A 12,441-nucleotide genomic window follows, 5' to 3' on the forward strand; every position below is an offset into this window, starting at 1 on the left:
CCTTAGACCCACCCAATTTGGCTTTGTTTTAAACTCTAATTGAGGCCTGATCTCTCAATTATTTTAACTGTTATTACATTTATTAGCTTTCAGGTGAGCAGCTTTCCATTTATTGGACCTAGGTGTCACAGAGCTACTCAGAGTTCTAGAGAAATACCAGCTGATACACAGTTAGCTCAGTGTTTCAGAATCCAGAACTTTACCCGCAGCTTCAGATTAAATGTGGCTGCTATAGGGGCCCACAATCCAGGCTCTCATTTATTTTTATACATATTTTCTGAGAGAGAATTTAGCTTATTTGGTCTTTTATATCTGGCTTATTTTCACAGCCCATTGTCCCCAAGGTTTATTCAGTCCATCCTGTGCCCCTCGATGCTCCTTTTTGTGGCTGCACCAAATTCTGTCACATTAATGTATCACCATTTGCCATTGTACTTCTCAGTCATTGTATCCTTCGGCTCCCTCCAACTACTGGGCATCATGGATAATGTCCAAAATAAACAAACCATGTCTTACAGTATCTTTGTTTGGTTGTACAGTCAGCAGCACTCTCAATTTTAGAGAGTTTTCATTGATCCATGACAAAGAACTGGCAAACATTACATCACTAACTGTCAAAACTACTCCCCCCCCAACCAGTTTGTTGCCCTTGGTAGTGCTGTAGTACTGTTGATGTCTTCCTGTAAACTACTGGCCATTGCATGCATTTTAGTTTTCCCCCTATATCCCTCTACTCTTGACTCTTTGTCTGCTATCGAACCATTGAAATAGTTCTTGCCATAACTTATTTATAATTGTAAATTTAATCATTGGAATACATGCCACTGTACTTCCTCTCTCAGTCATATTCACCTTCAGTATGACAGTGTTACTTATATACCTGCTAATTAGTTATCATCACTTCTATTTGTTCCCTTACATTTATATTCAGCCTCTTTGGGTAGCCCTTCCTCCATATTTAGCTTTTGTGTACTTCTATGTCTACTATAATCTACAGTGCAACCTCTTAGATTACCTTTACCAGAGTCATAATAATGAACTCATACAGTGTCTGTCCTTCTGTGACTGACTTATTTCAGTCAGCATTATGGCCTCAAGGTTCAACCGTGTTGTCAAGCATTTTGGGACATATTTCGTCTAGCTGCTGCATAATATTCCATTGAATTAATGTACCATGTTTTGTTTATCCACTCATCTATTGATGGGTACTTGGATTTTTTGTCTCTTGGCCATTGTGAATAGTGCCACTGTAAACATTAGTGTGCAAAGGCTTGTTTGTGTCACTGTCCTCAGCTCTTCTGGGTATATACCGAGTATTGATATTGCTGCATCATAGGGCAACTCAATATTTAGTTTTCTAAGGAATTGCGGCTGTACCATTATACATTCCCACCAACAGTGAGTAAGTGTTCCTATTTCTCCACATGCTCTCCAACATTTGTAGTTATTTGTTTGTTAATAGCAGCCATTCTTATAGTTGTGAGGTGATGTCTTACTGTTGTTTTAATTTGCATTTCCCTTATAGCTAATGAAAATGAGCATTTCTAAATAGGGAACTATTAAGCTTTACTATAGGGAATCATTTGATACTGTGTCAAACATTAGGGATACCCAAATCAAAAGGACAAGCCCTTGATCTTGTGGCTTACTCTTGTGAAGCTTATGTAGGTAGCAGAGAAGTTTATCCTACCTATAGGTATGCTTAAGAGTTACTTCTTATGATGTGTTTTGTTGCTCAGATATAGACTCACTCTAAGCCCAACTCTGCAAGTCAAATCATTGTTGTCTACCTTATATGAGACATGGCATCCAGGGGTGAAAATCTCCCCGGGGGGTTGGTAGATGACTCCCAGGGATGAGTTTGGCCCTAGAACTGTAGAATCAGTGATTTCATCCGTACCAAAAGAGGGAAAAGAGATATAACTAAGAAAATATCAGTGGCTGTGAGAGTTGAAAAAGTCGAGAGACTACTCTGGAGGTCTGTCTTATGCAAACTTCAGTTAAATATTGCTACCTATCATAACTTGCCAAACCTCAACCAAAACCATTCCAGTCAATCTTAAAGAACACCTAGGGCAATATATTAGCTTCTACAAAGGTTCCATGCACTAGAGTAACTTTCCAGAAACCTACAACCTCCAGATGTATTCCTGATTTAGAAAAGTCCTGAAACCTAGAGGGCCCAGCCTCTCTAGAACTTCAGCTAGTTCCATCTCTCTACCACATATTATTGACAGCCCCTTCCAACTTGAAAAAGTTAGAATGTCAATAACTCAAAACTCCTAAAGAGTGGCATAGAAAGATCAAAGTGATGATGGAGTTATACAGAGAAAGTAGGGTCAAGAAATGAACACAATTGCTGAATCATTAAATTGATATTTCTTTTAGTCTCCAGTATCTTGGAGCAGCTAGATGTAAAAACCTAAAATTGGGGAAATGTAACCCATATGAAACACTGAAATCTGTTCTACAACTAATTATTGTGTTGTGCTTTGAAGTTTATTTCTTTTTTATACATATGTTATTTTTCACAAAAAAAGGAAAAAGTCAATTGTGATAAAAAAGAGACTTCTGGTAAATACCACTAAAAACAGAGATGTCAGAACGAGTGATTATATCCTTATATTCATAATCAGTGCTCATTTTTTACATTTTGATGAATAACATAGTTTGTTCCTTAATTTTTAAGTAAAGCTTTTATGGAAGTATAAATACAGTAAGAATAGACAAATAATAACTTGTACCTACACAAAATATAACAACAAAAAGATGCTCATGTGACCAAACTATGATCAAAAATATAAATAGCAACTCAGGTGGCCATCCTGCCTCCTAATCACTATCCTACAATGGGTAATCACTATCCTAACCAATAAAATCAGATTAATCAATAAAAAAAAAAAAAGAAAGAAAATGAGCATTTCTTCATGTGCTTTTTTAGCCATTTCTATTTGCTCTTCAGAAAAGTGTCTATTCAAATCCTTTGCCCATTTTATAATTGGGTTGTTTGTTCTTTTGTTGAGCTGTATAATTTCTTTATGTACACAGGGTGTCTTTATCTGATATGTGATTTCCAAATATTTTCTCCCATTGAGTTGGCTGCCTCTTCATCTTTTTAACAAAGTCTTTTAAGGCACAGAAGCTCTTTTTTTTTATGTTAAAACACTTAATGATTTTACAATGTCTTCACTCACAGTATCTTATTTGACCCTCACAACAACCCTGTGAGGTAGGTTTTAAGATGTCCATTTTACAGAGAGAATGGAAATGATGAGAAACATATACAGATACATAAGATATACTTAAGAATAACACTAGAAACTTAATGGTGTAACACTGGGGCTGTGGGTTAAAAAGGGAAGGATTGAACGATTGTGGAATTTTGGTCTGTTAATCAATAGAAAGACATGGAATAACATGGAATCCCTTGCCTTGTTTTCCTTTTTTCATCTAACTTTGCTTTCCTATTTTCATTCCTTTCTTTACCTACACAAAATATCTTCAGTTCTACTGAAATATTCTTCTTTAGAATCTATACTAGTTAAATAAGCATAAAATACAAAGAGCTTTGTAGAATAAAAAAATTATCAGCATTTCTTCATAATTAAGTTGATTTTGCTTAGAATGACTGGGTAATTAAAGGAAAAAAATTTTGGTTTGGTTCAAATTATTGAATAAAGTTTCCAAATTCCACTTTTACCTCATTTTAACACTTGAAAAAACAGTTATAATTTATAGAATTAGAAGACAGGAAGGTAAATTAAACAAGTCAAAATCAATTAACTGTTAAATTAAATTAATTTAACATTCTAATGAATTTAAAAATCTTAATCTCCTCTGAATACTTAAAGAGCTCTGTTCTTCCACCAATCTAGCTCTGCTCATAGAAGTAATTGCTGGTTTACTTGACTATGTTTCTCATTATAGATGATAGCTGTATTATTAGCCGTTATATGTCCAGCTCCAAGAAATACAAAATGGATTTATGCTGATTGAATCATCAATCTTCTGTGCCATCCCTATCCCTGGTTAAGAGTAATGTTTTGAAATGTAAAGTATCCACATGTAATCAGTACCCATGAGATTTCTCCTAGAACCCAATAGATTAGTGTTCATGGCGTAGCATCTGAAGACTGGAGCAGCCAGCCAGTCAGTACATGGGAGGTGTCTAGGGCAGGGATGCTTGTTGATGGTGGTGATAGAGTACTGGAGCCGAGAGAGATATGACCATGGGAGGAGAGGCCTAGATAGCACCAAAGATCAGGAGAAGAAGCCATGCAGAAATCAGAAGAGATACGGGAACCAAGGCCAGTTGGTTGGAGAAGCCACGAAAGGGTCTTGAAAGTCAGTTGTACTGATGACTGGTCCAGAGGTGAAGGGTTTTTTATCGAGATGGTAGCAGAGGGTATACTGTCTAACCCAACTGTTCTTAAAAGGGCCCTTCCTTAATATGATCAGGAAGTTGCACTGGTCTTTGTGTACTTCCACTCCTTTTTTCTCCCTTCTGGCCTTTTGGTCCAGGATTATCTGGCCCTTATCTTCCTTGAAATCCTTGACTTCCAGGAAAGCCAGTTGCTCCGCAATCACCTTCAAGTGCTAGAGGGGCTGTGGGACCTGGAGTGGGATTGTGAACTATCTTTTCTGGTGGTATCTCTATCTCCTTTTTCACCTGGGGGACCAGGAGAACCTTGAATTAAAGTGATGTTTTTTAATATCATAGACTGTTCCCAGTCTTTAAGTCTGAGATCATTAGTGACATTATTCAACTGTTTCAGTTGTTTTATTTCTTGTTCCAAATACACTTGTTCTCCTTTCATAGACATACTTTTTGCTAATACATTTTATACACACTATTCTAGTTTCTTGATCTCCTCTTGTTGTTTAAATGTTACTCTCTTGGACTCTGCCATTCACATTTTCTATATTAAGCTGCAAATCAAACAAAGTAGCATTCAGTTTCGTTAAGGACTTAGAGATTTCATCTATTGAGTTTCCATATGCTTGGACTGAGGAAAATAAGGTACTTAGGTGGAGAAAAACATCATTAAATCTTTGATCAGTTGTCACAATGAAATTCTGGAAATGCTCTGAATTTCTGAGATTTGTTTCCATATTGGAAATGCACTGTATATTCTTTTCCATGGTGCTTGGGTGTTCTGTAACAACTTCTGTAAATGTCCTTTCATCTTCACTGCCATTTCCTTTTCCCTTGAGTCCTTCAGGTATACCATTTTCATTAATTGAACTATCTATGCAGTTCTTCATTTCTCACTTGAGGAATTGAGCTGCCATGATTCTGATGACGGGTATGAGAATTACAGGAGATAAAGAGCAATGAATCCCATTTTTTTAAGAACTTTCGTTCTTTTGATTGGCAGGGCCATCTTTAGGATTTTCAAGAAGCAAAGCTGTCATTGAGTGAACATCAAGTTTCACAGATTTTGAACAGCTGTCAGCCTCCAGCCTCCTCCTGTTGTTCAGGAAATCTGTACAACTGCTCTATGGGTTTTGAGACTAGAAATCCAAAATCAATATGTCAGAAAAGCAATGCTTTCTCCCAAAGACTTTGGTGTGCTAGGGCTGGCTGCCGATGAGCTTTGGCTTTTCTGTCATCTGGCAGTGCACATAGTGGCTTCTCCAAACTTCTGGTTATGCTTTTTTAAAAGTCTTCATTTTTTAGAGATAATGTTGAAATATTTATAGATTTCATAGATACCTCATATTTGCTTCAAAATAATACAGGAAGCTGAATGTGAGAATGATAGAGGGAGGAGGGCTGGGGGCACAAATGAAATCAGAAAGAAAGATAGACAATAAAGACTGAGATGGTATAATCTAGGAATACCTGGATTGTGTAATAATAGCTACTAAATGTACAAATTAAAAAAATTTTTTTTGCATGAGGATGAACAAAGGAATGTCATTACTGCAGGTTGTTGAAAATAGATGGTAATTAATATTTAAAAATTTTAACTTATGTGTGAGACTAAAGCAAAAAAATGTTTATTTGGTACAAAATTTATATTTTGACTAGTGCATTTCCTAATATAACTTATGTAGACAGCTTAATTGAACACCATCAGTACATGGAACCTTGAGTAGGGCATGAGATTTTGTTGGTTTGTCCTGAGTGATGCCCCGATAAATCCCAGAGTATTTGAACAGTGAATAAAAAAGTATTTGCAAAGTCCTCTTGAGGGAATGGTGAGAAAGGGGAAATATTCAACTTCCCCAAGTTGAATTCTTGATATTCTCACAAGCAGTGGGGACAACCAAAGCAATAGCCTGAGTCCCCAATCTTGGGGTTTGTTCATATGAAACTTAACCCCACAAAGGGTAGGTCAAGCCTACTTAAAATTAGACCTAACAGTCACCCCCAAGAGAACCTCTTTTGTTGCTCAGATGTGGCCTCTTTCACCAGCCAACACAACAAGCAAACTCACTGCCCTCCGCCCTGTCTACGTGGGACATGACTCCCAGGGGTATGGACCTTCCTGGCAGTATGGGACCGAAATCCAGAATGAGCTGAGACTCAGCATCAAGGGATTGAGAAAACCTTCTCGACCAAAAGGGGGAAGAGTGAAAGGAGACAAAGTGTCAATGGCTGAGAGATTCCAAACAGAGTTGAGAGGTTATCATGGAGGTTATTCTTACGCATTAAATAGATATCACCTTGTTAGTCAAGATATAATGGAGAGGCTGGAGGGAACTGCCTGAAAATGTGGAACTGTGTTCCAGTAGCCATGTTTCTTGAAGATGATTGTATAATGATATAGCTTTCACAATGTGACTGTGTGATTGTGAAAACCTTGTATCTGATGCTCCTTTTATCTACCTTATCAACAGACAAGTAAAACGTATGGAATAGAAATAAATAGGGGGAAAAATGTTAAAATAAATTTAGATTGAAATGCTAGTGATCACTGAAAGGGAGGGGTAAGGGGTATGGTATATATGAATTTTTTTCTCTTGTCTTTTTATTTCTTTTTCTGAATTGATGCAAATGTAAGAAATGATCATGATGTTGAATATGTAACTATGTGAGGATATTGTGAATTATTATATATGTAGAACGGAAGATCATAAGTTTTGAATGTTTATGTTTGTTGTTATATATATTTTTAAAATTTAAAAATTAATAAAAAAAGAAAGGGAGACATTTTAGGTTGTAAATCTGCTACTAGAATAAAATTAAAAAAAATAGCACAGGACTGTACAACACCAAATATGAACCCTATTGTAAAAGATGGACTATAGTTAATAGTACAATTATAAAAATGTTTTTCATGAATTGTAACAAATGTACAATAAGAATCAAAGGTGTTAATAAATAGGGTGTTATGTGGGAACTCTATTTCATGCATTCTTCTGTAAACCTACAACTTCTTTAATTAAAAAAGTCTTTTCTAAAAATAAAATGTACAGGAGTAGGAGTGTGGGCAAGAGTTACAGAAGAAGCAAGCTTGGTCTTGAGTTAATAATTAGAGCTGGTTGTTGGATTCAGAACGCTTCATGAACTTTGATATATTTTAAATATGTATGACATTTCCCATAATAAAAACTTTTTTAAAAACTGAAATTTTGTTTATAAGAATAGGATTTTCCTCCATATACTTTATTTTTAATAGCTTTGGTTAGGGTTTTTGACCTGGGGGTGTCAATGGATTTTAGGGAACTTTGGAGGATTAAAGCAAACTTGGAAGACTAAGTAATCCACCAATAAACCAGGATTGAAGATAGACCCTTCAAGTTTCTACCTATTAAAGGTTCCAAAGATAAAAATTAACATAAACATAAAGGTCAACAAGAAATTATTTTGTTTTCAGGGGGGTGCAGGATGTGGAAAATTTATGTTGAATGAACAAAGGCAAGGAAAATGATTGCTACTTTTTTGTTTCTAAAAGGGAGTGATTGTAGATTTGATGTGAAAGTCATGCAGGTATAAGATGACCAAACCTGAACATAGAGAATTCATGTGTGGAGGAAAGAGAAGTATATGTGCACCAAAGTAATGTCACGATATTGGAAATCAGGAAATGATAGTCCTCCCACTTCACTCCTCTCTTTTAGGATATCTTTAGCTATTCAGAGTCTCTTTCCCATTCATATAAATTTGATAACCAGCTTTTCCAAGTATTCAAAGTAGGTTGTTGGAATTTGATTGGAATCGCATTGAATCTATAGATCAGTTTGGTTAGAATTGATATCTTAACGACATTCAACCCTCCTGTCCGTGAGCATGGAATGTCTTTCCATCCATTTAGGTTATTTTTAATTTTTTTTTTTTTAGGAATTTTTAAATAATTTTTTTTGTGTACAAGTCCTTGACATCCCTAATTAGGCTTATTCCTAGATAACTAATTTTTTTTTGGTCCCGATTTTGATCGAATATTTTTCTTAATTGTGTCTTCAGATAGGTCATTGCTTGTGTAGAGATACGTTACTGATTTTTGTACATTAATCTTGTATCCTGCTACTTTGCTGAATTTTTGTTAGCTCATTTAGCTTTACTGTAGATTTCTCAGGGTTTTCCAAGTATAGGATCATGTCATCTGCAAATAATGAAAGTTTTACTTCTTCCTTTCCTATTTGGATGCCTTTTATTTCTTTCTCCTGTCTAACTGCTAGGACCTCTAATAAAATGTTGAATAATAATGGTGACAATAGGCATCCTTGTCTCGTTTCTGATCTTAGGGGGGAATACTTTCAGTCTCTCACTTAAGTGTGATGCTGGCTATGGGTTTTTCACATATGCCCTTTATGTTATTGAGAAAGTTTTCTTCAATTCCTAACTTTTAAAGTGTTTTTAGCGGAAAGGATGCTGGATCTTTTCAAATACTTTTTCAGCATCAATTGATATGATCATGTGATTTTTCCTTTTCAATTTGTTAATGTGCTGTATTACATTGATTGATTTTCTTATATTGAACCACCCTTGCATTCCTTGTATAAATCCCACCTTATCATGATGCATAATTCTTTTACTGTGATATTGGATTCAGTTTGCTAGTATTTTGTTAGAAATGTTTGCATCTTATGTTCATTAAGGAGATTGGCCTATAATTTTCCTTTCTTGCAGTGTCTGTATCCAATTTTGATAGTAGAGTGATGTTTGTTGGCTTCTTAAAATGAGTTAGGTAGTGTTCGTTTTCTCCCAATTCTTTGGAAGAGTTTGAGCAGGATTGGTGTTAGTTCTTTTTGGAATGTTTGATAAAATTCCCCTGTGAAGCTGTCTGATCCTGGGCTTTTCTTTGTGGGAAGAATTTTTTTTTTTTTTTTTTACCAACCATCATTTATTGGTCATTAGTTCTCAATTAGATATGAAGGATTCCCCAAGGATCATGTTTCTAAAGGAGGGGCCTGGGCAGAGGTGGCCATGGTCAGGAATGAGGAGTGTGTCCACACTGGCTTCCTCAGTGGTACTTGCGCAACCGTTCATGGTTGAGTTCCTTGTATAAAAGGCAGTAGCTGAAAACCATGTAAGCTGTCAGCACCATAGAAATCCCAGCAATGCCACCTTTCTTCACATTGACATACTTGTTGTAATACCAGGAATAACCTCTTTGAAAGGCTCCAGCAATGCCTTTAGGGGTGAAATCCCGCATCAGTATCCAGCTTGGCAGCTCCCCTAATTTGACATCCATGAGTTTCTTCTCCTTCACTGGTACGACAGACGCCATGTTGGAGTCCTGGGTCTGTGGGAAGAATTTTTGATGACTGATTGAATCTCTTTACTTGTAATTGATTTGTTGAGATCTGATATTTCTTCTCGAGTCAGTATAGGTAATTCATGTGCTTCTAGGAATTTGTCCATTTCATCTAAGTTGTCTCGTTTGTTGGTCTATAGTTGTTCATAATATTCTCCTATGATTTTTAAAATTTCTTCATGGTCTTTGGTAGAATACCCCTCTCATTTCTGATTTGTTTATTTGCATCCTCTCTCTTTTTTCCTTTGTTGTCTAGCTAGGGGTCCATCAATTTTACTGATTTTTTCAAAGAACCAATTTGAGAAATCTAGTTTGCAAGCTGCCAGAATGCAGTATACCAGGAATGGAATAGCTTTTTAAAAGGGGAATTTAATAAGTTGCTAGTTTACAGTTCTAAGGCCGAGAAAATGTCCCAATTACAACAAATCTATAGAAATGTCCAATCAGAGGCATCCAGGGAAAGAGACCTTGGTTCAAGAGGGCCAATGAAGTTCAGGGTTTCTCTCTCAAGTGGAAGGGCAAATGGCAAATACATTCAGAGTTTCTCTCTCTTATCTGGAAAGGCACATGGTAAACATGGTCAGGGTTCCTCTCTCATCTGGAAGGGCACATGCTGAACACAGCGTCATCTGCTAGCTTCTTCTCCTGACTTCCTGTTTCATGAAGCTCTCCAGGAGACATTTTCCTTCTTCATCTCCAAAGGTCGCTGGCTGGTGGACTCTGCTTCTCGTGGCTATGTCATTCTGCTCTGCTCTCTCTGAAGCTCTCTCATGCTCCAAAATGTTTCTGCTTTTATAGGACTCCAGAAACTAATCAAGACCCACCCAAATGAGTGGAGACATGCCTCTACCTAATCTAGTTTAACAACCACTCTTGATCAAATCACATCTCCAAGAGATAATCTAATCACAGTTTCAAACATACAGTGCTGAATAGGGATTAGAAGAAATGGCTGCCTTTACAAAATGGGATTAGGATTAAAACCTGGCTTTTCTAGGGTCCATACATCATTTCAAACCAGCACAACCAACTTTTGGTTTTGTTGATTCTTTCTATTGTTTTATTGTTTTCCAATTTGTTTATTTCTGCTTTAATCTTTATTATTTCTCTCCTTTAATAAATATTATTCCTCTTCTTTATTATATGCTGTGTTTTGTGTTTTTTTGTATGCTGTATGGTGGGGGTCACATTTCATTTTTTTTTCCATGTGAGTATCCTGTTACTGAGGCATTATTTGTTGAATTTTTGTTTTTATTTGTATTTTTGTTTGTTTACTTGTTTGTTTTTGTTTTGGGGAAGTGCATGGGCTGGGAATCAAACCTGGGTCTCTCGCATGACAGACAAGAATTCTATCACTGAACCACCCTTGCATCCCCAATACATGTTGTTTAATCTTCATGTATTTGTGAAAGCTCTGGTTCTTTGGTGATTATTAATTTCCAGTTTTATTCCATTGTGCTCAGAGAAAGTACTTTGGATAATTTCAGTTTTACTAAATTTATAATGACTCAGTTTGTATCCCAGCATATATGATCTGTCCTGGAGAACATTCCATGTGTGCTAGAGAAGAATGTACATCCTGCTGTTTTGAGATATATTTTAGTTTGCACACTGCTAGAATATGATATACCAGAAACAGAAAGGCTTTTAAAAATGGAAATTTTTAAATTGCAAGTTTACAGTTCTAGGCCATGAAAATGTCCAAATAAGGCACCAATAAGAGGTTACCTTTACTCAGGAAAGGCCGATGAAGTTCAGGGTTTCTCTCTCAGTTGGGAGAACACATGGCAATGTCTGCTGGCTTTCTCTCCTGGCTTCTTGTTTCATGAAGCTCCCCAGGGGTGTTTTCCTTCCTCATCTTCAGAGGTCTTCAGCTATGTGGACTCTGTTGGTTCTGGTGGCTCTGTTTGTTCTAAAACTTTTCCCAAAATGGTTCCATCTTAAAGGGCTCCAGTAAGCAGCCCCAACTTGAATGGGTAGAAACGCATCTCCGTGTAATTCATCTAAGTAAAAGTTACCACCCACATTTGGGTGGATCACATCTCCATGAAAAAAATAAAATAGTTACCACTGAGCAACATTGAATGAGGATTAAAGGACATGGCTTTTCTGGGGTACACAACCAATCAAACTAGCATATTCTATCCTTTGGACCCCCAGAAGACATGTTCTTTCCAAATGCAAAATACATTCATTCCATCACAATATCAGAAAGCCTTAAACCATTTCAGTAACAATACAAATGCAATACAAAGTCAGAAACAGTTCAAAATCTCATCAAAGTCAGCTATGTACTAAGGGAGAATTTTCCTCTGGTTCTGGACCTGTAAAACTCAGAATAAGTTATTTCCTGCCAACATAACAAAGGAGAGACAGTCAAGGTTAGATGTTCCCATTTCCATAGGGAAAAACTGGAAGGAACACAGGGGTCACCAGACCCAAGCAACTTCAAAAACCTGCAGGGCAAACTCCATTAGATTTCAAAGTCTGAGAGTCATTTTTCTTTGGGGTTTTAGAAAGTGGCAGTCCCAACTTTTCCAAGGGCCTACACAGTGGCCCATCTATCTCTGAATGCAACCTTGGGGGACACCCAGGAGACCACCCTTTTCTCGGCTCCACCCTCTCCAAGAATTGGGGCTGTACCCGAACTTTCTGCCATCTCGAGTACAGCTCATCCCCTCCAGAACAATGTGATGACAGTCAGGCTCTCCCCAACCCCTAAGGAATGTGCTCC

General features: G+C 36.9%; 1 protein-coding gene and 2 pseudogenes across 4 annotated transcripts in view; 1 reads left to right on the forward strand and 2 right to left on the reverse strand.

Moving 5' to 3' along the window:
* The window catches only part of USP20 (ubiquitin specific peptidase 20), a 129,878-nt gene that overhangs the window by 61,747 nt on the left and 55,690 nt on the right, over nucleotides 1–12,441 (forward strand). The gene's annotated exons all lie outside the window — the stretch shown is intronic.
* LOC143673752 (macrophage scavenger receptor types I and II pseudogene) lies at nucleotides 4,227–9,290 on the reverse strand (annotated as a pseudogene).
* LOC143672060 (ATP synthase F(0) complex subunit f, mitochondrial pseudogene) lies at nucleotides 9,274–9,715 on the reverse strand (annotated as a pseudogene).

The sequence above is a fragment of the Tamandua tetradactyla genome, chromosome 2 (assembly GCF_023851605.1).
Source record: "Tamandua tetradactyla isolate mTamTet1 chromosome 2, mTamTet1.pri, whole genome shotgun sequence".
Lineage (NCBI taxonomy): Eukaryota > Metazoa > Chordata > Mammalia > Pilosa > Myrmecophagidae > Tamandua > Tamandua tetradactyla.